Source organism: Physeter macrocephalus, chromosome 11, assembly GCF_002837175.3.
Source record: "Physeter macrocephalus isolate SW-GA chromosome 11, ASM283717v5, whole genome shotgun sequence".
Taxonomy (NCBI): domain Eukaryota; kingdom Metazoa; phylum Chordata; class Mammalia; order Artiodactyla; family Physeteridae; genus Physeter; species Physeter macrocephalus.
Window position 1 is genome coordinate 123,403,123 of NC_041224.1, and position 26,646 is coordinate 123,429,768.

Consider the following 26,646-nt stretch of genomic DNA (forward strand, 5'->3'; position numbering starts at 1 on the left):
GCAAATCAAAAACACAATGAGATATCACCTCACACCTGTCATTATTTCTGTCATCAAAAAGTCTACAGATAACAAATATTGGCGAGGATGTGGCAAAAACAGTTGTACACAGTTGGTGGGGATGTAAATTGATGCAGCCACTACAGAAAACAGCATGGAGGTTCCTCAAAAAACCAAAAATAGAACTACCATATGATCCAGCAATTCCACTCCTGGGTATATATCCAGAAAAAACAAAAACACTAATTCAAAAAGATACATGCACACCACCATTCATAACAGCACTATTTACAACAGCTGTGATGTGAAAGCAACTTAAGTGTCCATCAACAGATGAATGGAGAAAGAAAATATTTTATATATACAATGGAATATTACTCAGTCATTAAAAGGAATGGTATTCTGCCATTTGCAGCAACATGGATGGATGGACCTATAGATTATTATGCTTAGTGAAGTAAGTCACACAAAGACAAATACTGCATTATATCACTTATATGTAGAATCTAAAAAAAAAATCAGTGAATATATGTGCAAAATAGAAATAGACTCACAGATATAGAAAACAAACTAGTGGTTACCAGTTGGGAGAGGGATGGGGGGAGGAGCATGTGAGGGGTAGGGGATTAAGAGATACAAACTACTATGTATAAAATAGATAAGCAACAATGATATATTGTATAGCACAGGGAGTTATAGCCATTATCTCATAAAAAGTTTTAATGAAGTATAATCTATAAAAATACTGAATTACTATGCTGTACACCTGAAACTAATATAATATTGTAAATCAACTATCCTTCAATTATTTATTTATTTTTTTTTTTGTGGTATGCGGGCCTCCCTCTGTTGTGGCCTCTCCCGTTGCGGAGCACAGGCTCCGGACGCGCAGGCCCAGCGGCCATGGCTCACGGGCCCAGCCGCTCCGCGGCATGCGGGATCCCCCCAGACCGGGGCGCGAACCCGGTTCCCCTGCATGTGCAGGCGGACGCGCAACCACTGCGCCACCAGGGAAGCCCAAGAACAAAATTTTCAACCAAATGACCATCTAACTAACCTAATTTAGACCTGCAAGTAATACCATTTCTCTTGCGGAAAATTAAAAGGAGAGAATTTCTACTAAAAGCGGTTTTGGATGTTTGAGAGATTCTAACATATTCATTTGTAAGTGAGGGAGCCCTCTGTCTGAATATTTCAAATACAAAACAATATCAGAAGCTGACTATGGCTACTATACAGAGCAAGACTGAAGAGTTTGTGAATTAAGAATTGAGACCTACCCTTTAATGTTTGTTCAGCAAATGCCAGCTACTTGCGGTGTGACTAAGACTAGGTATCTCTTCTGAAAACAAAAGAGGTTAAGAAATCTTTTCATTGGTCAGGAATAGCAAGCCCCATTTAGGAATTGTTACAACAAAAACTAAGAACAAGTGTCAGATTTCTGATAGGAGGAAGACATGCACCACGGCAATCATTTATATAAATGATTAAACAACTCTTCGGCCATCTTGTTTTCCGATTGCCCAATGTTACTAACGGTCAGGATTGAATGGTTGACTCTTTGTGGGATTTCTTGTTGGTTTAAATTTATATTGCATGATACAGAAATTTAGGATTTGCTGCGAGGGTAAAATGGAATTGTTTTATATCTATTAATGAATATTCTTGTCAATGTCTACTTCTCTACTGAATGTGTCCTCCTTTGAGTTAACTGCTTCTCAGTCCACTGAGATAATTAGCATCGGCTACTCCTCATCATGTCAGTTCCACTTTGTATTTTCAACACTTCCTTTAACAAAAATTGTCTAAAATGGAGCTGAAAATGAATAAAGATATGAAATGCTTAAATTCAGTGGTTTGTATTTTCAAATATTACCTATTTTTACTAACATATTTTGTAATTAGCCATCTAATTACCACATTAGAGTTGCAAATGAAATAAATTAAATTGGATAAATACATAGAGAAAAACTGACACAAAAGCAAATAATATCTTATCTCAGACTTTAAATTAGTGAAAGGAAATGGTATTTTTCAAAAGATGAAAAATGCATAATTAAATATACTATTTCAACTATCAACATATCACGAGAAAAATATTCTAAAATATGCTTATTATCAACTTTAGCAAGTAAGTTAATGAAAAAAATTGATAAGAACAATATAATCTCTTAACTCAGAAGTAACACTTCTATTTTGCCATAGTATCTGTGTCCAAACTGCCAATAAAATTAGAACCTTAAGTGCATTGATATCATAAGTTTTTAAACCTTATGGTGATTAGTGCTAAGTGCAACAATTTAGTGTGTTATGTATATGTAAAGCAGATAAAATAAATAGAAAAAATGGAAACAGGTTTCCTAGAGAAAGGGAATTTGTTCAATTCTCCAACTTTACTTTTTACATTAACATGTGGTTTTTATTTATTTAATTTTATTGCGATATATTTGATAATTATGAATTTTATATTTAAGATGTACAATTTGATTATTCCATATGCATATACTTTGTGAATAAAATCACCACATTCAAGCTAATTAATATACCTATTACTATAGATCATTACTACTTTTTTTGTGTATGATGAGAACACAGAAAATCTCAAGTGTATAATAAAGTATTGTTAACTACAGTCACGTTGTATATTAGACCTCAAGAACTTATTCATCTTGCACAAGTGAAACTTGGTATCTCCTAACAAACATCTCCCCAATTTCTCCCTCCCCCAACACCTTTTAACCATGATTCTACTTTATACTTCTATGAGTTCGACAATTTTAGATTCCACATATAAGTGAGATCTGTGGTTTTTTAAATACGTGGTTTCAGAGATTTGGAAATGCCTAAGCCTGTTTATAGTTGTATAGATACAGGTAATTTGGAAAATTATTGCTTCATTAGGATGCAAAAAGTGTGCTAGCATTCAAGAATCTTAGGGAAAATTTTCTTGAATACTTCAGTTCCAAGAATGATATAATTTAATATAAAAATAACTTTATAGTATAATTATTAAGTATATACACATTTGAAATAATTTAGCAGAAAGATATTAAAAAGAAAACATAAAACATGAGAGGATGAATTTGGAGAAGAACTTAGAAAAGTAATTAAAGGGAAGGGAATTACATAAATTTAATTTACTAACCTTGGAGATAGAAGTCTTTGAATTATTTATTCTTTCCTCAAGGCTCCCAGCTTGGTGTTTTTTGTTTTTTACTTTGTCATTATCATCACATCATATCACAGGTACCCACTATCTGTGTGGCTAATCACTTTTAAAAAATTGTGGTAAAATATACATAACATAAAATGTACCATTTTAATCATTTTAAGTGTATAGTTTTGTGGCATTAAGTACATTCACATTCTTTTGCAATCAGCACCACCATCTATCTCTAGAACATTTTCTGTTTCACCAAATGAAACTCTGTACCCATTAAACATTACCTCCTCATTCCCTTCTTCAATTATTTTTTTAAATGAATTTTTCTGAGAATCAAACTTTGGATATTTACCTTAGATATGAAAGATGGCCCTATTCAATACAGCCACTTTAACTTAGAATGTTGGCATGACCTGGGCGAAATTAAAGAAATAATGTCAGTTTATATAATGCATATGGTTCTATTGCTTATAGTAATAGTAGTAAGGCATTATACATATATATACACAAAAACAGACACATATATATGTACATCTAAACACACACACTAAAATGATCTGGCAGCTGCATTAATATTCCATATTTTTCACCAATAAGACTTTTTATCGGAAACCTCTTGACTCAGAAATGACATTCAAACTTATTGAACACTGAAAATAATATCTTCCTAGATTTTAAAAGTTTTCACAAGTAATTTTCTAGGTGTTCTTTTATTAATTGACTATTTTCATGAATAACAAATTTATCTGTCCTTAACGCATACTGGTTTAGGCTTTCCTTTTACTATACCATCTAGTAAAAGGACATTTATGGTTTTGGCAGTTTATTAAAATTACATAGTTGGCTGGAGTTCATAATCATCTGAAAATTTACTTCTGCATTTTGCTTTTTTTTGAGTACTTAATTACTGAGTAAATATTCATTTTAACTGGTAAAGATGATACTCTATTTTTAATTGATAATTATTTCTGAGTACTTTTATTGCTGCCTTTCTGTCATTTTTTCCCAAAATTAGAGACTACTAAATTAGAGATAAGTATTTTGGGGTGGGCAGCTCCTCTATTACAGTCTCAATATGTAACTGCAAACATTACATATTTCTGTATTTAATAATATTGTTAATTTGGTGATATTCACCTGCACATTTGCAAAATCTAGATATATCAGTAAATATATAATTTTCCTAAATATTCTCTGTGTCTGTAGTTGGTACATAATAAAAAGCTTCAAACAAACCAAGTGATTGCAAAAAGAATAAGCACACACACACACACACACACACACACACACACATCATCATCAGCCTCGATCATCGAAATTCATACTAGAACAAAATTTTCTTTTTTTTTTTTTTTTTTTTGTGGTATGCGGGCCTCCCTCGGTCGTCGCCTCTCCCTGCGGAAAATTAAAAGGAGAGAATTTCTACTAAAAGCGGTTTTGGATGTTTGAGAGATTCTAACATATTCATTTGTAAGTGAGGGAGCCCTCTGTCTGAATATTTCAAATACAAAACAATATCAGAAGCTGACTATGGCTACTATACAGAGCAAGACTGAAGAGTTTGTGAATTAAGAATTGAGACCTACCCTTTAATGTTTGTTCAGCAAATGCCAGCTACTTGCGGTGTGACTAAGACTAGGTATCTCTTCTGAAAACAAAAGAGGTTAAGAAATCTTTTCATTGGTCAGGAATAGCAAGCCCCATTTAGGAATTGTTACAACAAAAACTAAGAACAAGTGTCAGATTTCTGATAGGAGGAAGACATGCACCACGGCAATCATTTATATAAATGATTAAACAACTCTTCGGCCATCTTGTTTTCCGATTGCCCAATGTTACTAACGGTCAGGATTGAATGGTTGACTCTTTGTGGGATTTCTTGTTGGTTTAAATTTATATTGCATGATACAGAAATTTAGGATTTGCTGCGAGGGTAAAATGGAATTGTTTTATATCTATTAATGAATATTCTTGTCAATGTCTACTTCTCTACTGAATGTGTCCTCCTTTGAGTTAACTGCTTCTCAGTCCACTGAGATAATTAGCATCGGCTACTCCTCATCATGTCAGTTCCACTTTGTATTTTCAACACTTCCTTTAACAAAAATTGTCTAAAATGGAGCTGAAAATGAATAAAGATATGAAATGCTTAAATTCAGTGGTTTGTATTTTCAAATATTACCTATTTTTACTAACATATTTTGTAATTAGCCATCTAATTACCACATTAGAGTTGCAAATGAAATAAATTAAATTGGATAAATACATAGAGAAAAACTGACACAAAAGCAAATAATATCTTATCTCAGACTTTAAATTAGTGAAAGGAAATGGTATTTTTCAAAAGATGAAAAATGCATAATTAAATATACTATTTCAACTATCAACATATCACATGAGAAAAATATTCTAAAATATGCTTATTATCAACTTTAGCAAGTAAGTTAATGAAAAAAATTGATAAGAACAATATAATCTCTTAACTCAGAAGTAACACTTCTATTTTGCCATAGTATCTGTGTCCAAACTGCCAATAAAATTAGAACCTTAAGTGCATTGATATCATAAGTTTTTAAACCTTATGGTGATTAGTGCTAAGTGCAACAATTTAGTGTGTTATGTATATGTAAAGCAGATAAAATAAATAGAAAAAATGGAAACAGGTTTCCTAGAGAAAGGGAATTTGTTCAATTCTCCAACTTTACTTTTTACATTAACATGTGGTTTTTATTTATTTAATTTTATTGCGATATATTTGATAATTATGAATTTTATATTTAAGATGTACAATTTGATTATTCCATATGCATATACTTTGTGAAAAAAATCACCACATTCAAGCTAATTAATATACCTATTACTATAGATCATTACTACTTTTTTTGTGTATGATGAGAACACAGAAAATCTCAAGTGTATAATAAAATATTGTTAACTACAGTCACGTTGTATATTAGACCTCAAGAACTTATTCATCTTGCACAAGTGAAACTTGGTATCTCCTAACAAACATCTCCCCAATTTCTCCCTCCCCCAACACCTTTTAACCATGATTCTACTTTATACTTCTATGAGTTCGACAATTTTAGATTCCACATATAAGTGAGATCTGTGGTTTTTTAAATACGTGGTTTCAGAGATTTGGAAATGCCTAAGCCTGTTTATAGTTGTATAGATACAGGTAATTTGGAAAATTATTGCTTCATTAGGATGCAAAAAGTGTGCTAGCATTCAAGAATCTTAGGGAAAATTTTCTTGAATACTTCAGTTCCAAGAATGATATAATTTAATATAAAAATAACTTTATAGTATAATTATTAAGTATATACACATTTGAAATAATTTAGCAGAAAGATATTAAAAAGAAAACATAAAACATGAGAGGATGAATTTGGAGAAGAACTTAGAAAAGTAATTAAAGGGAAGGGAATTACATAAATTTAATTTACTAACCTTGGAGATAGAAGTCTTTGAATTATTTATTCTTTCCTCAAGGCTCCCAGCTTGGTGTTTTTTGTTTTTTACTTTGTCATTATCATCACATCATATCACAGGTACCCACTATCTGTGTGGCTAATCACTTTTAAAAAATTGTGGTAAAATATACATAACATAAAATGTACCATTTTAATCATTTTAAGTGTATAGTTTTGTGGCATTAAGTACATTCACATTCTTTTGCAATCAGCACCACCATCTATCTCTAGAACATTTTCTGTTTCACCAAATGAAACTCTGTACCCATTAAACATTACCTCCTCATTCCCTTCTTCAATTATTTTTTTAAATGAATTTTTCTGAGAATCAAACTTTGGATATTTACCTTAGATATGAAAGATGGCCCTATTCAATACAGCCACTTTAACTTAGAATGTTGGCATGACCTGGGCGAAATTAAAGAAATAATGTCAGTTTATATAATGCATATGGTTCTATTGCTTATAGTAATAGTAGTAAGGCATTATACATATATATACACAAAAACAGACACATATATATGTACATCTAAACACACACACTAAAATGATCTGGCAGCTGCATTAATATTCCATATTTTTCACCAATAAGACTTTTTATCGGAAACCTCTTGACTCAGAAATGACATTCAAACTTATTGAACACTGAAAATAATATCTTCCTAGATTTTAAAAGTTTTCACAAGTAATTTTCTAGGTGTTCTTTTATTAATTGACTATTTTCATGAATAACAAATTTATCTGTCCTTAACGCATACTGGTTTAGGCTTTCCTTTTACTATACCATCTAGTAAAAGGACATTTATGGTTTTGGCAGTTTATTAAAATTACATAGTTGGCTGGAGTTCATAATCATCTGAAAATTTACTTCTGCATTTTGCTTTTTTTTGAGTACTTAATTACTGAGTAAATATTCATTTTAACTGGTAGAGATGATACTCTATTTTTAATTGATAATTATTTCTGAGTACTTTTATTGCTGCCTTTCTGTCATTTTTTCCCAAAATTAGAGACTACTAAATTAGAGATAAGTATTTTGGGGTGGGCAGCTCCTCTATTACAGTCTCAATATGTAACTGCAAACATTACATATTTCTGTATTTAATAATATTGTTAATTTGGTGATATTCACCTGCACATTTGCAAAATCTAGATATATCAGTAAATATATAATTTTCCTAAATATTCTCTGTGTCTGTAGTTGGTACATAATAAAAAGCTTCAAACAAACCAAGTGATTGCAAAAAGAACAAAATTTAAAAGCTCACTGTTAAATTGTCTTCACATAGATCTTCACAGTAAGCTAATCAAAGCATTTTCTATTATTGTTAAACAGATGGCACCTATATTGTATTACCTAAAAATATTCTTTCCTTTATAAATTTATGTACCATAATTCATAATATAGAAATAACATCAAACTAGGGCTTTTTAATTAATCAAAATATTAGGTACTTAGTGAAGGATAATGGTAATAGTGCATCAAACCTTACAATAGCTGGTTAGTATGTTTTTAAGTGAATTTTGTCCATAGGCTGGCAGCTCAGAGCTTTCATGGAACTTGTGAGAACAGGAGCAACAATTAAGTAGAATCACCTCTTGGTAGCATAGTAATAACTAACACAAAAATCTGCTACCAACCCAACCCCTCCTCCAACACAAAGGAAAAGATAGTTAGTGTTCAATTTTCTTTTTTTATTTTCAGATTTAAATCACTAATTTTCCCCCCAATTAGACATTTTTAGGAACAAGGAGATTATTGCCCATAAAGAGATACTTTGTTTTTATACTGCTGTGTAAGAGCTATTTGTTGAAAAGGCTATATATCTTTCCTACACTGAATTTCTTTTTTACTTTTGCAAAATCAGTTGGACATATTTGCGTGCGTCTCTTTCTGTTTTTTTTTTTTTATCTGTTTCTGCTCTGTTGATCTGTATGTCTTTCCCTAGGCCAAAATTGTCTATCTTGACCACTGTACTGAACAGTAGGGTTTAATAGCAGATGGAGTGATTATTCCCACTTTATTTATTTATTTTTATTATTGTTTTAGCTATTCTAGGGACAGTCCTTTCCATACAAATTTTAGAATTAGCTTGTCTATATCTACAAAAACTTTGCTGGAATTTCTATTAGTTGCATTAACTCTGTAAATCGATTTGAAGAGAACTGACATTTTTACTGTGTTGAGTGCATGAATAATCTATTTGTCTTTTATGATTTTTTAAAAAGAATTTTGTAATTTTCAACATACAGATTCATAAATGTTCTGTTAAGTTTATACCTCAGTATTCATTTTCTTTGGAGTAATTATGTGTGTTTGTGTTTTAAAATTGGTTTTCCACCTGTTCATTGTTAGTATATAGAATTGAAATTGAATTTTGTATGTTGATATTGTGCTGACTTACTAGTTCTAGGAGTATTTTTGTAAATTTCTTGGTATATCTTATATATACAATCATATAATCTGCAAAAAGGAACAGTTTTACTTCTTCCTTTCCTTTTTTTTGTGGGGTTCACTCCAGGCCTGGGCTACAGCCAGGTCAAGTGCCTGCTTTATTCAGATGGGAAGTGCCTGAATTGGGCTCAGTCTCAAACTTTACACATTGTGAAGGCAACTGGGAGTGAGGCAGGAATCTAGAAAAATAATGTATGGATCCAGACAACGGAGAAAGACCATGCCAAGGCTGGCCCAGACTTGTTCATGTGACATCAGCGGCAGGAGTCACTTCTATCACTGGTTAATGGGTCAGCCCAGATTACAGAGGTGGAGAAATAATCTCATCCAATATTTGAAGATCAATCAATGTAATTCACCATATCAATAGGCTAAAGAAGAAAAATTATTTGACAATATCAATTGATGCAGAAAAATATTTAACAAAATCCAAAAGCCTTCATGATATAAACTCTCAGCAAGTTAGGAATAAAGGAGAACTACCTCAACTTGATAAAGAGCATGTACCAAAAAACCTACAACTAACATCACACTTAATTATAAAAGACAGAAGGCTTTCCCTGTAATGTCAGGAACAAGTCAAGGAAGTCTGCTTTTATCACTCTTATTCAACATAGTACCTAAGATTTTAGCCACTGTAATTAGGCATAAAAATGAAATAAAATCATATAGATTATACAGATTGGAAATGAACCTGGACTAGAGACATAACATAACACCTGTGGCTCTCCTAAAAAAAAGCCAGATCACAGATGATCTAGCAGCTGTTTGAGGATACATAAGTGAACCTAACCACACTAAAAGAATTGCCCACTGACCTGCAGATTACTGAGCTAATAAATGCTTATTGTTTTAAACCACTGAGTTAGGGGTAGATTATTATGCAGCAAAATTTATTAATATAAACTCAGCCTTGAAAAAAAGTAGTATCAGAAAGTTTATTCTCCAAAATAAACTGAATTTTAGAAAAAGTTTTAGGTATTCAAAGAAAAAAAAGATTCACTGCTTACCCAAGATGATTTTATGTTAAGAAGTGTAAGATGCATAAAAACTTGGCTTCCACAAATATTTGCTCTTCTTTTGTAGTGCCATTAGAAGAATCATTAAAATTATTAAATATTAAAACCCCTTATAAAAAGCAAATTAAATTCCTTGGTTAATTAGCAAAGTGAAAATGTATATAGGTGATTTAAATGAAGTAGTATGCATGTTTAGATGCACCACATTCTCAGGTACTAAAAACAAATTCATTGCCATCATGAAACCATTATGATGAATGTCAAAAAGCCAGGAAGACAAGCGAGGAGATTAAGGGAGATGAAGGCATGAATATTGTAAAAAAAAAAAAAAAAAAGTCACAGAAAGGGACTGAGAAAACTATGAACCCCTTATTGGACATTAAACAGATAAAAGAAAAAAATCAAGACAATGTTTAAAACAAGCTTATTTGTTTTTAAACAACCACTAATTGCATACTAATCTCTACATTCTGAAGAATATCCACAAAATCTCATTGAAGTATCACACCACTCATTAAGATATTATTTCATCCCCATTTACAAATTAAGATGCTGATAATTTAAAAGATGTTTGAATTGCTTAAAATTCCATTATATTCTCAAAACATAACTGGAACTAGAAAGAATTGGGGTATTTCTCCTCCATAAGTGATGTAGTTTTATGCTGTGCCCAATTCCTTGCCTTTGTATTTAAAATGGTTTTTTTGAAACATTTTTGTGAAATGAGCCAAAACCAACCATAGAACACATAAAATAAACAAACCAAATTTCCATTGGAAACTTATCAGTGTATATTGATGTGATTAAAATTGTAGAAATAAATACATGAACAACTCTAGCAAGAAATCAGCCAATGCTTATTTTTATCTTTATTTTATTGAGTGTTAATTTTATGTTAAAAACATTCTCACCTAATTGCATAGAGGAGACCATGTTTAATTGATTTCATATGAAAATAATCACTGTAAACAACGTGACAGTATGTATAAAATATACACTAGGTGGGAATAATATATTAAGTTTAGAAAATAGAAATTTAGGGTTCAGTCAAGGGAGTTATAGTTTATTGTTAGCTGGGTAGACCACAGCTTGGATGTAGTGTTTACTACTGTATATTGCTAATAGCTTTTAAAAATAGCCTTTTTATAAAAATGTATTAAAATACCTAATGTATATCAGCCAATGTGTCATTATCTAGGTGTGCAAACCAAAAAGTGATAGTGTCCTTGTAACTTTCTCTTTCATATAAACAGAAGTTCCTCCAGAGCAGGGACTTCTTTTTCATTTTCACATCCCCAGATTTCTATTTGGTAATGTGGTTCATAGAAATCATGCACAATGTATGGGTTAAACAAAACTGTGGTTGTAAAACCATCAATGAATTAAAATATAAGTGCTGTACTTCATTATATATAGTTACATATTGTTGTTATAAATACCATGACATTTAAGAAAAGGACTGAGTTCATAGGAAAAGTTGATGGTGGAACAATGAGTAAAATCTTTTTTTAAATTAATTTTTCACTGTGAGTTTTTTTAATGCAAAAAGTACTGGCTATTCCTTTTTTTCTGGGATATTTTTCTCCCAGGTAAATGGCCTCACGCCTTCATCACCTTTGAGTTTTTGCTCAAATGTCACCTCCCAATGAGGCCTAACCTGACCACTCAAAGTAAAACTGTGAAATTTTTGATACTTTTTCCCTGTTCTACTCAGTGTTTGTTCCATAACGATTGTTGCTTTCTAAAATACTACATAATTTTCATATCATTATGTTCTTTTGTTCATGATTTGTCTTTCCCCTCTAGAATATACCGTACACTAGGTCAGGGATATTTATCTGATTTATTCTTTGATGTTTCCTAAGCACCTTAACTGTGTCTGACTCATTTATCTAACGAGTGAATAAGTGCATGACATTTAACATTTTCAAATACATGAATCCAGTAACATTATTTTGCTTGTGTCACTCATGAAGTGAAAACAGTAATATGTGCCTCCTTTTGCCTTATTTCTTATATATTTCTTCATATTTTTTAGTTAAAAAGTAGTGTTTGTTGTAAGAATGAGACAAAAAATACACAAAGAAAATATCAATCATCTGCTCCTTCCCTATTCCTCCAATCCTATCTATCCCTAATTAGCCAAAAATTGCCAACCTGGTATATTTATTTTAGAATTTTTCTCATGCTTTTACATATTTATAGATATATACACATGTGTTTTCATTTGTTATGATTTTATCTTCATAATAATAAACATATTCTACATGCATTCATTTGCAACTTTTGGACATAATTTAACAAAATACCATGAACAAAATTTCAATTGGGCAGAAAAAGTGATAATTAATTCTTTTACTTAGCTATATACTTTTGAGAAGATAAATATATTATTTACATACAATTTCCCAATGGTCAGTTGTTCCTTTTTTCCCCACTGAAAACTGTAATATTTCTGCTGGTGTGAATTCCAAAACTGAGATTACGTGGTCATAGTGTATATGCATTTTTAGTTTTCATTATTACTTCCACTTGTTTTACAAGTGTTTTAGTTTTTTACTTAATTCACAGAACACGTTTGGATAAGTCCATTTGCCTTTTTTTTCTTCAACAGAACACACAAGTCGTCTAAAGCCAACATAGAATTTGAGATTTGAACATTATCATAAGTTTGGACACACTATTTTTAATGAAAATTGTTGACCTGTCTCAGGTTCAGATGTAGATTTCTGGGGCTGTTATCAATTGGTGCTATTTTCTCTTTAATTACTTTCTGTTATTCAAAAGCCTGATAATGTCTTAGGTGCAGCCATTGCTCAATTAAGCTCCACTGAATTACTGAAAATTGATCACTTGTCCATAGCAAGTAAGTTCCCATTAAAAACAGACACTGCTTATCATGGCCAGCTGATTAGACTGTTTTGACCAAATGTATATTGGTATAAGTTTATAGGCTCTGAGTACCTTTTTTCATGTTGAAGTGCTACCCTAATCTATCAACTCTTTCAGTTCATCTTGCTTGAGTCCTTTATATAAAATTAAGAATGTGATGTTTTAAGAAGGATATAATTTTAGTTTCCTTTCACTGCTATGTTTTCTTGAATTGAAAATACAATCCTGAAACTTTGAGAAACCGCTTATTTAGCACAGGTGATCTCTGTTTCACTCTACTTCTGTTTCTGTTGTGGACATTATTTAGGCTTTGGCAAGTTTTCTAAATGCATTGACAGGAAGAAAGGATAATGAACATCTAAATAAGCAATTCTTTGGATTTTTTGAACCAGCAGAGTATTAGCACTTTATAGTCTGTGTCTGGCAGAAATATGTCAATAACAACATATGACTGTTGTCAAAAAGTCAGCAATTTATTATACTTGCTGGCTAGTTGAGGGGGTGGGGAAGGAAAGGCAAAGAGGGGTAAACCAGTCTACTACCCAGATGTTATTTACCACTAAGAATAAAACCTCCTAGAATCATGAATTTTCAGCCAAAGAGAAATGAACTAGAGTAGGGATGCCATACAGAACGAGGTGGCTGTGGACAGAATCTACCACCAGTAAGTGTCTGAACTAAGGCAACTTATCATGATAATTTTCCTCATTGTGACTCTGAGGACACTGCAGATCATTATAATTCTAAGTTACCACAACTCAGTTATTACATTTAAAAAGTCATTTTCTAAAATAAACACAGAGTAATTAAGCCTCTTTTATTTAAGCCTCTTTTAAAAGCAGGCATAATTATGATTTATACAGAAACATGAACTAAAACTTTTTTCAGGAGGTAAAATGTTAGAGTATGTGAACCTGTTGGAACCCAAAAGCTGCAGGTGCTTATTTGAAAAATGACATTTTCATCATCTACCTGACAAGTACAGCTGAAATATCAAAGTTATAAACATTCTGCTTCTGTGTGCCAGCTGCTGTTTCCATGGAAACAACCTGAGTTGCAAAAGGAAGGTAAATGTCTTTAACTTAAAATTGTGAGGTTTTAAATATTTTACTAAATATGTATTTGGATATGTCTGACTTTTTATTATCAAAATGTCCATTTTGATAATTTTATTCATATATCTGTATATCTATATATATAAGCTCAAATGCTATTAAACTAGATAGCATTCTCTTTTATTTTAACTTAATCTTGTATGATGTAAATATAGTTATAACTTATAGAATGAATTATACTTATCACAGATATTACTCATTATTTAAATATTATAGATTGTTCAAAATCTTAAAAACATAGGGAACACAAGGACATATGTCATATATTTTTATGTTTTCATATAATCTACAAATAACTAAAAACAAAGGGGAAATTATTTAATAGTCTAAAAATAAGCTAACTGTAATTTGTATTGATTATCTAGATTACTTTTATCAAAAAAGAAACAAATTCATTATTGGATTTACGTTAATGGATTCTAATATTTTTATATTCTCCTATCTTGCTCGAACAATGCAACACACTTTTTGGTGTATGCAAAAAAAGTTATGCAGTTTTTTCTGATGCAAAATAGTAGCTAAAGATGGAGCAATCTTGCTGTTTTCTTCATGTATATAATATTTAAAGTTGTGATATATGACATAGTCGATGAAAAACTTTCACCCTATTCATTATATATTCGTACACTTGGAATTCATAAACAATAGTAATTTTTGTACCTTCAAGAAATATTAAAATGTAACTTTATGATACTTTCAGTATGTGAGCCAATGGGATTTCATATAAATATTGTGTTCTAGGCACTAAAATCATAGCACTGTCATATCACTAGAAGATATGCTTTGCCCTGTTATTAATAGAGCATTGTTAATTGTTGTTTCTACTATTTCAGTTACTTGGGATATTATTTTTTAATAGTGATGACACTTATTTCAAGAGTTTTATAAAGCCTGATGGATTAACTTGAATTTCAAAGATACATAAACTTGGACTGGCTGAACCATTGGGAGAATCTGCATCATCCTCAAATCTTACTTAGCTAACCAATTTTTGTTGCAATTTAAGACTTCTATGATTTGAGAAGACATTACATGTATTAGTCTCATAATTTTTTATAAGGAATTGATTATATTGCCCTTTTCTTGGTAAGTTAAATGGGATATATATTGATCTTTATTAAAGAATTTCAAGTTTCTTTTTAATTGAAATATAGTTGATTTACAATATAATGTTAGTTTCAGACGTACAGCAAGAGATTCAGCTTTTTTTTTCAGGTTATATTCCTTTATAGGTTATTACAAGACATTGAATATAATTCCTTGTGCTATACAGTAAATTCTTGTTGCTTATCTATTTTATATATAGTAGTCTGTTAATCCCATACTCCTAATTTGTCCCTCCCCCTTCCTTCCCCCCTGTGGTAACAATAAATTTATATTCTATGTTTGTGGGTGTATATCAATTTTGTATGTAGATTCGTTTGTATTATTTTTAGATTACATAAGTAAGTGATATCATATAGTATTTGTCTTTTGCTGTCTGACTTATTTCACTAAATATGATATTCTCTAGGTCCATCCATATTGCTGCAAATGGCAATATTTCATTCTTTATGGTTGGGTAATATTCTACTGTATGTGGAATATCCCCCACATCCTCTTAAACCAGCTGTCTGTTGATGGGCACTTGGGTTGTTTCCATGTCTTGGCTATTGTAAATAATGCTTTTATGAACATTGATGTGCATGTATCTTTTTGAATTAGAGTTTTGTCTGGGTATATGCCAGGAGTGGGATTGCTGAACCAGATAGCAACTCTATTTTTAGTTTTTTGAGGAACCTCCATATGTTTTCCATAGTGGCTGTACCAATTTACATTCCCACCAACATTGTTCAAGGGTTCCCTTTTTCCCACGCCCTCCCCAGCATTTACTATTTGTAAACTTTTTGATGATAGCCATTCTTACCAGTGTAAGGTGATACCCCATTGTGGTTTTAATTTGCATTTCTCTAGTAATTAGTGATGTTGAGCATCTTTTCGTGTGTCTGTTGGCCATCTGTATGTCTTCTTTGGAGAAATGTCTATTTAGGTCTTCTGCCGATTGGGTTGTTTTGTTTTCTCGATATGGAGTTGTATGACCTGTTTGTATATTTTGAACATTAACCCTTTGTTGGTGGCATCATTTGCAAATACTTTCTCCCATTCTGTAGATTGTCTTTCTGTTTTGTTGGTGGTTTTCTTGGTGTGCAAAAGCTTTTAAGTTTGATTAGATCCCATTTGTTTATTTTTGCTTTTATTTATTTTGCGTTGGGAGACTGATCTAAGAAAATATTGGTACAATTTTTGTCAGAGAATGTTTTGCCTGTGTTCTCTTCTAGGAGTTTTACAGTATCTTATCTTATATTTAGGTTTTCAAATCATTTTGAGTTTATTTTTGTATATGGTGTGAGGGAATGTTCTGATTTCACTGATTTCCGTGAGGCTGTCTAGCTCTCCCAACACCACTAGTTGAAGAAACTGTCTTTTCTCCATTGTGTATAATTGCCATCTTTGTCATAGATTAATTGACCATAATTGCGTGGGTTTATTTCTGGGTTTTCTATTCTGTTTCATTGAACTATTTGTCTGTTTTTATGGCAATGCCATGCTGTTTTGATTACTGTAGCTTTGCAGTATTGTTTGAAGTCTGGAAGGGATATGCCTCCAACTTTGTTCTTTTTCCTCAGGATTGCTTTGGCAATTCTGGGTGTTTTGTGGTTCCATATAAATTTTAGGATTATTTGTTCTAGTTCTGTGAAAAATGTTATGGGTGTTTTGTTAGGAATTGCATTAAGTCTTTAGATTGCTTTGGGTAGTATGACAGTTTTAACAATATTAATTCTTCCAATCCAAAGCATGTGATATCCTTCCATTTCTTGAAATCATCTTCAATTTCTTTTATCAATGTTTTGTAGTTTTCAACATATAGGTTTTTCATCTCCTTGGTTTATTCCTAGTTATTTTTTGATGCAATTTTAAATGGGATTGTTTATTTACTTTCTCTTTCTGATATTTCATTACTATTGTAAAGAAATATGACGGATTTCTGTATATTAATCTTGTATCCTGCTAACTTGCTGAATTCATTTATTAGTTCTAATAGTTTTTGGGTGGAGACTTAAGGGTTCTCTATACAGAGTATCATGTCATCTGCAAATACAGTTTTACCTCTTCCCTTCCAATTTGGATACCTCTTATTTCCTTTTTTTTTTTTTTTTTTTTTTTTTTTGCAGTACGCGGGCCTCTCACTGTTGTGGCCTCTCCCGTTGCGGAGCACAGGCTCCGGACGTGCAGGCTCAGCGGCCATGGCTCACGGGACCAGCCACTCCACGGCATGTGGGATCTTCCTGGACCAGGGCACGAACCCGCGTCCCCTGCATCAGCAGGCGGACTCCCAACCACTGCGCCACCAGGGAAGCCCTCTTATTTCCTTTTATTATCTAATTGCTGTGGCTAAGGACTTCTAATACTATGTTGTGTAGAAGTGGTGAGTGGACATCCTTGTCTTGTTCCTGAATTTAGTGGGAATGCTTTCAGCTTTTTACTGTTGAGTATTATGTTGGTTGTGGGTTTTTCATAAATGTCTTTTATTATGTTGAGATATGTTCCCTCTGTACCACTTTCATGAGAGTTTTTGTCATGCATGGGTGTTAGATTTTTCAAATGATTTTCTGCATTTATTGAGATGATCATGTGAGTTTTGTCTTTCCTTTTGTTAATATTGGGTATCACATTGATTGGTTTACATATGTTGAACCATCATGGCAACACTGGAATGAATCCAACTTGATTATGGTGTGTGATCCTTTTTCTGTATTGTTGGATTCAGCTTGCCAATATTTTGTTGAGTGCTTTGTGGCTAATTTCTAGTTTTATAATATTATGTTCAGAAAAAAATGTTTGAAATCATATCTATCCTCTTAAATCTTTTGAGAATTGTTTTGTGATCTAGTAGGAGGTCTATCCTAGAGAACATTCCATGTGCACTTGAAAAGAAGGTGTATACTGATTTTTTGGGATGTAATGTCCTGTAGATAACAATTAAGTCCAAATGGTCTATTCTGTCATTTGGGACCTGTGTTACCTTATTGATTTTCTGTCTGGATGAGCTGTACATTGATGTCACTGGGGTCTTACAGTCACCTACTATTATTGTATTATTGTCATTTCCTCTCTTTATGTCTGTTAGTGTTTGTTTTATTATTTAGGTGTTTCTGTATGGTGCATATATGTTAATGAGTGTAATATCCTCTTCTTGTGTTCATCCATTTATAATGCCCTTCTTTGTCTTTCTTTTTAGGCTTTGTTTTAAAATCTATTCTGTCTATCAATATTGCTACACCCACTTTTTTTTGTTTCTATTTACATGAAATATCTTTTTCCATTCCCTCACTTTCAATCTATGTGTGTCTTTTGCCCTAAATTGGGTCTCTTGTAAGCAGCATATTGTAGGTATTTGGTTTTTATCCACTCTGCCACTCTATTATGTGTTTTGATTGGGGCATTTAGTCCATTGATATTTAAAGTATTTTTTGATAAATATATACTTAGTGCCATTTTAGTCCTTGCTTTTTAGTTGTTTTTGTAGTTCCTTTCTTCTTTTTGATTTTCTTTCTATGGTTTGATGATTTTTTTTTTTGTAGTACACTTGAGTTTCTTTCTTTTTGGTTTTTGTGAACTTATTGTATATTTTTGACTTGTGGTTACCATGGAGTTCAAGTATGTTGGCCCATAACTATATCTACTTTCTTTAAACTGATAGTCATTTAAGTTCAAACACATTCTAAAAGAGCTACATTTTAATACTCCCTGCCCACATATTTTGTGATTTTGATGTCCTATTTTATATCTTCATGCTTATTCTTTTACTGTTAATTGTAGTTATAATAGCTTTTACAATTTTTTAATTGTTTTTAAATGTATGTACTGGCTTGTTTAAGTGATGGGTCCTTTTGTATGTTTGCCTTTCCAGTTGTGATTTTTCCTTTCCTTTCCTTGCTTCTTTTATATTTATAGAAGGCCCTTGAATATTTCTGTTAAGATAGGTTTAGTATTGCTGAATTCTTTTAGTTTTGGCTTGTCTGAGAAATTATTTCTCTCTCCTTCCAATCTAAATGATAATCTTGCTGGATAGAGTATCCTTGGTTGCAGGTTTTTCCCTTTCAGGACTTTGAATATATCATGCCACTTCCTTCTGGACTGCAAAGTTTCTGAAGAAAAATCAGCTGATGGCCTTATGTGGGTTTCCTTGTAAATTACCCTTTGTTTTTCTCTTACTTACTTTAGAATTCTCTGTTTTTAACTTTTGTTTTGGTGTGGGTCCATTTGAGTTCATCATGTTTGGGACTCTCTGTGCTTTCTATACCTGGATATCTGTTTCCTCCTTTAAGTTTGGGAAGTTTTCAGCTGTAATTTCTTCAGATACATTTTCAATCCCCTTCTCTCTCTCTTATCCTTCTGGAATCCCTATTATTCATAGATTGTCATGTTTTATATTTTCCCATAGATCTCATATGTTGATTTCATTTTTTATTTCATTCGTCTTTCTGTTTGCTGTTTGGATTGGGTGACTTCCATTATTCTATCTTCTGGATCACTTATTTGTTCTTCTGTGTCATTTAGCCTGGTATTCATTGCTTCTAGATTGATTTTTTTCCTCAGCAGTTGAATTGTCTATTTTTGATTGGTTTATCTTTATAGTTTCTAGTTTTTTATTATAGTGCTATGCATTTATATTAGTAATCTTTCTTAATTAAGTTAGCATTTTTATTATCTCCTTTTAGAACTTGTAGTCTAGTAGACTGGTAAGCTCTGTTTCATTATTTTTTCTTTCAGAGGATTTCTCTTGTCTTTTAATTGAGAGTTGTTCCTCTACCTTTTCATTTTACTTAACCTTCTCTGTCTCTATTAATTTAGGAGAAACAGTTATCTTCTGTGGTCTTGAAATGGTGTATTTACATGGGAGTGTGCCGGGGTAGACTGTGTGTGTCCATTGTTTTTGGTGCAAGGGCTGGTTTCAGTTTGGATGCCAGCCATGTCTTTTCTCAGAGTGTGCTGCTCATTTTCCCCCTGATAGGGGATAAGGTTGGTATTGTAGTATCTAGAGTCCATGATGGATATGAGGCAGGGCTTCCTCTCTGCTCCATGGCTGTTACAGCCCTGTCAGCGGAAGGGTCTGCTCCCCCGCTGGTGAAGTATAAATCCTGAGGGTCTGGTTCAATCAGGATCCGTTGCCCTTGAGTGCATGCCCTGCCCCAAAGGCGGTGATTTCTGAAGCAAGTGAGGCCTGTGCAGTCACAGAGGAGCTATGCACCTTGTGTGTAAATGCCTGTGGTTCTGCTTAGAAGCAGCCCAAGATCAAGTCCCTTTCTCTGTTGTGTTCATCCCAGATCTAGTGCAAGGCTGTGGTATGGAGTAGGTTAGGACTTTGGATTAGGGTATTGTGGCTGCAGGGATTGCATTGCCTGTGCTGCTGCCTGAGTTCTGGACTGCCTCTGTGGCAGACTTCTCCCAGGACACCTGTCTATCCGAGATACAGCACTAAGCTGTGGTGTGGAATGAGCAGAACCAGGGCACTGTCATTGGGAGACAAACCCTGGGTACTCTGAGCACATTGACAATGACCTCACCACCCCACCATACCACACCCCAGGCTCTCCAGGCTGTCTCGGCATAGCTAGATGATTTCTCTCCCAGGGCCTGTCTGCCCAAGATTCAGCACATAGCCACTGCACAAGTTTGTTGTGCTGCCCCATATGCACGCTGGAGATGACCCCGTGACTACACTCACCACTCTGTGCACACACTGATAGTAGCCTCCAGGGTTCCACTTGGATCACACTCCAGGCACCCTTGTCTGTCTCTGTGCAGCTAGACTGAGTCTCTGCCCAGATATCAAGCCAGGCTGTGGTGTGGAGTAAGCGGGGCTAGGATGTTTGCATCTTCAGATTGGGAAGTGCAGTGAAGCAGGCAGTAGCCACCAGTGCAAGGCTCTCTCCTCCCTGATTGTCAGCAAGCTAGCACACGCACTCTCTTCCCAAGTAGAGTCTAGACTTCACTAGACCTTCTGTCTGTCTCAGTGGATTTTCCTGACAACAAAGGGACCCATCACCTCTCCTCAGGACCCCAGGACTGGGATGCCTAGATTGTGGTTTGACCTGTTCACTTCCCAGGGGGAGAGTCTGCCCTTGCAGATGTTTTCCTCCTTCTAGATCCCTCCCAGGGGCACAGGCTCCAACCCCATGCCTTTTTTTTCCTGTCCTACTTGGTTACATGAATATCTTTCTTGCAGCTTTGGTTGTGTAGGAATTCTTCTGCCAGGTTCCAGTTAGTTTTCCATGTAAATTGTTCCACATGTAGATGTATTTTTTCATGTGTTTGTGGGGAGAGATGAGCTCTATGTCCTCCTACTCCACCATCTTGGTCCCCTTCCTAAACTCTCTGCTTTTAATCTGCTGCATTATGTTCAGTAAGTTTCTTGTCACTTCACCTCCTTGCACCTCAATTCCAAGCCTACAATTATTTTAGCATCCTCCAGTATCCCAGGAGTGGCCCTGGCACCCAGCAACCACTATATAGACCATGTGCCTCTCTGGGTCAGAAGCTGCAAGGACCTTTGCACAGGCCCATGGGGCCAGGATCAAAGCATTTCAAGTTTCTTAAATAACTCCATGCATTAATATTTTTAAAATATCAATGAAAAAACTTAAGAAAATTAAAATGCAGATAATACACATAAACACATATAAACATTTTCAGTACATGGGGTGATTTTTAGTGACTGTGTTAAATGTACATTTTAAAATGGGATGTTTAAAATAAGTAAAGATTATGAACTTTAGAGGTATAGTAATGAGTTTTCTTATTCTTTGCATAATCAATCATTCCACCTAATTCTGAAAGTGCTGGAAGTTAATGTTTCTATGTTAACCTTGATTCTATTCTTTAGTGCACTAGCAGGTGATAGGTAGGATCTCAGGCTGAGAAATGTGAATTTATTGCAGCCATAGCATTTACCTCAGCAGAAGACTTAGAAATTCAGTTGCATTCTACATGGGGTATTATTTTTTAAACCAACTTTGGTCTTATTAGGAATAAACATCATAAGACTTCTATGTTTTTTTGACCTTTTCCATTCTTTAATTGACTAAGATGTATTTCTTCTATTCTTTCCTTTTACTTTTTTGTATCTTTTTTCCTTCCCTCAATTCCCAAGTACAATTCTTTGACCCTACTCTTTGAAAAATTAAGATAGTGTCATCCATCTCCAGTGTGATTGTATTTCATATTACTGATAAAAATACTCTGGAAACCATAGTGTTGGTAGAAAATATAAATGGTGAGTTTTCATTATCATCCAGTGTTAATGTACCAAATGTTATGTAGTAATATGATATGTGACTAAATCAGTCACAGATGATTTTTCTGCTCTCCCCTCTCCTTATTTAATATTACTCTATATCATAATACAGTAGAACTGGAATGGATAGAGTATAGATCCTGAGAGGTTAACCCCTTCACCATGATTACCTATCTACTTAGTGATAGAGCTAAAACTCAAATTCAGTTTTATTTGTTGCCCATCATTAATTACACATGATTTTATACTGAAATCATTACAAGGTCAGTATATTCCAACCCACTGTGTTCTGCTTTTTTTGCCTTAGGACATTTGATTGTCCTCACTAGGACAGTCCTGGTGAGGCAAATTTGTATATTATAGTAGGAAATGCATTAAATATTAACCAAAATTATTTAAGTTATGTCAATAAACATAAACTATAAACTAGAATTCACTTATATATGATTTTATAAAATTCATGTATTTTAACAATTCATGTATCATCTCATTTACTTAGCAAAATAACCTGCTAAGATTATTTTATAGAACAAACACTGAGGGTTCGAAAATTTCATTATTTTCTTAAGGATACAAAATAAGTGGAAGGAGTCATTTCTTCTGGATTCACATCTAACACTCTTTCATTGTTGAAAATTTATTTGATTTGCTTCCTACTATGTTAAGTGAAAAATTTTAAAAATTAAACATGGCTGGCAATCATAAATAATCCAACAGAAGTTCTATAGCCTATATATTTTTTTGCCTGTATTTTAATAATTATTTAAGTTCAGAGTATAACAACTTTATCTTAATTCTAACTTGATAATTCATCCCATCATGTACATTTTTTATGAAATTGGAGTTGTATGCAGGATTTTCATTTTAATATTAAAGACTAAAGAAAACCTTAAGAACTCAGCATAATCACATTTGAATATGAACTTAGGTTTGTTTCCTAATTATTTATTATTAATTATTACTAATAATAATTATTTAACAAGGCAGAGACTCCATTCCAGACTGATGCAGCCAAGAACACAGAACTTTCTCTCTCTCTGGCTCTCAGTTGGACTCCATTTCTGTAGCGGAGGTGCCACTTAGAGAGAAGCTTGCCATTGTTACCAGCACCAGCTCCAGAGTCCTGGCTTATTGATTTTTCTGGCAAAAGACTGGCCTTAAAAGAGAGCTTTTAATCTTTTACAAAAGTAACTTTCAATTACTTCATAGTATGGAGAAGCTCAGGCCTAAGGGTGCTCTCAAGAACAGTGGAGAATGTGGTGAAAGGCAATTGGGAGGAAATTTAAGATACAGGCTAAACTGCAAATCATGTAGTTTGCGGGAAAGAATGGGGAATATGATAGCTGAGAGAAGCCCTCCTGGTCAGAGCAAATATCAGACACTGACTTCAGAAACTGTCCCTTCAAAGGAGCCATAATTTGACTGATTAGTTTATAAAGTAATCTATGCCAGAAGGTGTTGTTGAACTAATAGAGCAATCAGCTGGCAACTAGTAGAGCTTAACAGCTGGCCATTGTCAGGGAAAGAGAGGAAAGAAGCCCTATCAAATCACATGGGGATATATGAATAAAAAAATATTGTTTACAAGAGGAACACTCAAAATTTGAAATAAAAGGATGAAAATAAAAACCAGTAAAAACCCCAAAAACAAACAAACAAAAAATCACTGTCAACCCAGTGTGACCTCTGGGCACACCTAAAGTTGTATCTCCCAGAGGAACAATATCATAGGCCTAACACTTTGTGTGGGGGGGAGTGGGGTAATAAATAGTTCACCAAAATAATTCTTCATCACTAAACAAATAAATAAATAACAATAAAAATCCCTGATGAGAATGAGAAACTATGATTAAAGAAGTAAAGGAAGGTATGATGACAATGTCACATCAAATAGAGAATATCAATAAAAGATAGAAATTATAAAAGAGAACCAAGTGGAAATGATAGAGTGGAAAGGTAAAACAACTGAAATAAAAAATTCCATAGATGAGTTCAACAGTAGATTTGAATTCATAGAAGAAAGGAAAGGTGAACTTGAGACAGAGAAATAGAAACCATGCAAGCCAAAGAACATGGAGAAAAAAGAATGAAGAAAAATGAAAAGGCTCAGAGAAATATGGGGCACTAGTAGGCACACCAGCATGTATATAATGAAGATGCTAGAAGGAATTGAGAGAGAAAGAAGAAGAAATAGTGTTTGAAGAAATAATAGCTGAAAACTTCCCAAAGTTTTTGTAAAATAATAACTTACATATTCATGAAGCTCAACAGATTCCAACTAGGATAAATGCAGAAAAACCCACAAACAGACCCAGCATAATAAAAACATTGAAAGTCAAAGACAAGGAAAAAATCTTGAAAGCAGTAAGGAAAGAAAATCACACAATACTTACATGGAAATTCCAAAAGATTAATAGCTGACTTTTGAACAGAAGAACAGAATGGAGGCCAAAAGGCAGTGGGATAACATATTCAGAGTGCTGAAAGAGAACAAAAACCTGTCAAACATGAATCCTATATCAAACACAGCTATATTTAAAAAATGAAAGCATATTAAAGACTTTCCAAGGTATAGAAAAAATAGAGAGTCTGTTATTGGAAGATCCATCTTACAAGAAATACTAAAGGAAGTTTTTGAGGCTGAGAGAAGTGATCTCAGGTGGTAATTCAAATCCACATTAGTAAAGAGTATTATATAACTATATAAATCAGTAAGAATATATATATTTTTGTCATTTTTCTCTTCATTCATTTAAGAAGCCATTGTATAAAATTATGCATATATTATAGATAACATATAATCCATATTTATAAATATTATATATTAGTCTCTGCATAATATATATATATTATATATAATTTATTGTAAGGCCTATAATTTCTTTTAGGGCCTACATATAGAAATGTAATATATTTGCCAATAACAGCACAAAAGAGGCGCATGAGAGCAAGGGCTAAGGAAATGACTACGGATGGTAAAAGTAATTATAACAATTTATTATTGAGTTTGCACATTAATGTAATATGCATGATGATAATACAACAATGAGATGGAAAAGGGAATAGATATAAAGGTATAATATTTGTATATAATACTGGAATTAAGCTAGTACAAGTTGGAAGCTGAGTCAGTTAAGTTGAGATATATATGGCAAACTTTAGAGGAGCTAGTACAAAATAACTCAAAAATATGATTAAAATTATGAAATAAATTAAAATTCTACATTAGAAAATATTTACTTAGTGAAAAAGAAAGCAGTAAGGGAAGAATAGAGGAATACAAAGGTATGAGACATACAGAAAGCAAAAAGGAAAATGGTAGATATATGTCTGAATATATCAGCAATAACACAAAAGACACATACAGAGTGAGAGTAAAAAAAAAAAACGTAAAAAGATATTTCAAACAAAAACCACAAGACAGCTGGAGTGGTTATGCTAAGATAAAATAAACTTTAAACAAGAAATGTTACTATTGATAAACAGGGACATTTTATAATGATAAAAGTGTCAATTCATCAGGAGGATATAGCAATTATAAACACAAAACAATTATAAGCACAAAAACACACCAAAAAGTGTGAAGGAAAGGGTGAAATAAATAAAGAAGAGTAGACAATTCAACAATAATATTTGGAGACTTCAATACTTCACTTTCATTAATGGATAGATTAGACTAAAGACCAGCAAGGAAATAGAAGACTTGAAAATGTTATAAACCAACTAGATCTACAATAATCTTTAAAATATTCCACCCAACAAACAAATACACTTTCTTCTGTATGGTACATGAAACATTCAGCAAAAGAAACTATGCTAGGCCATGAAACAAATGTCAATAAATTTTAAAAGTTAGAAATAACGCGAAGTATTTTCTTTGACCACAATGGAATGAAATCAGAATCAATAGCAGAAAAACAAATCAAGAATCTCACCAATATGTGTTAATAAAACCACACGCTTCTTAATAACAGGTGGGTCAAAGAAGAAATCAAAACGGAAATCAGAAAAAACATTTGAGATGAATAGAAATGAAGACACAAAATTTACAGGATGCAGCTAAAGCAGGGAAATTTATAATTGTGCCTCCATTAAAAAAATATGAATGATCTCAACTCAGTAACCCACCTAAAATGGGTAAAAAATTTGATAGATATTTCTCCATAGAAGACAAACAAATGTCCAATA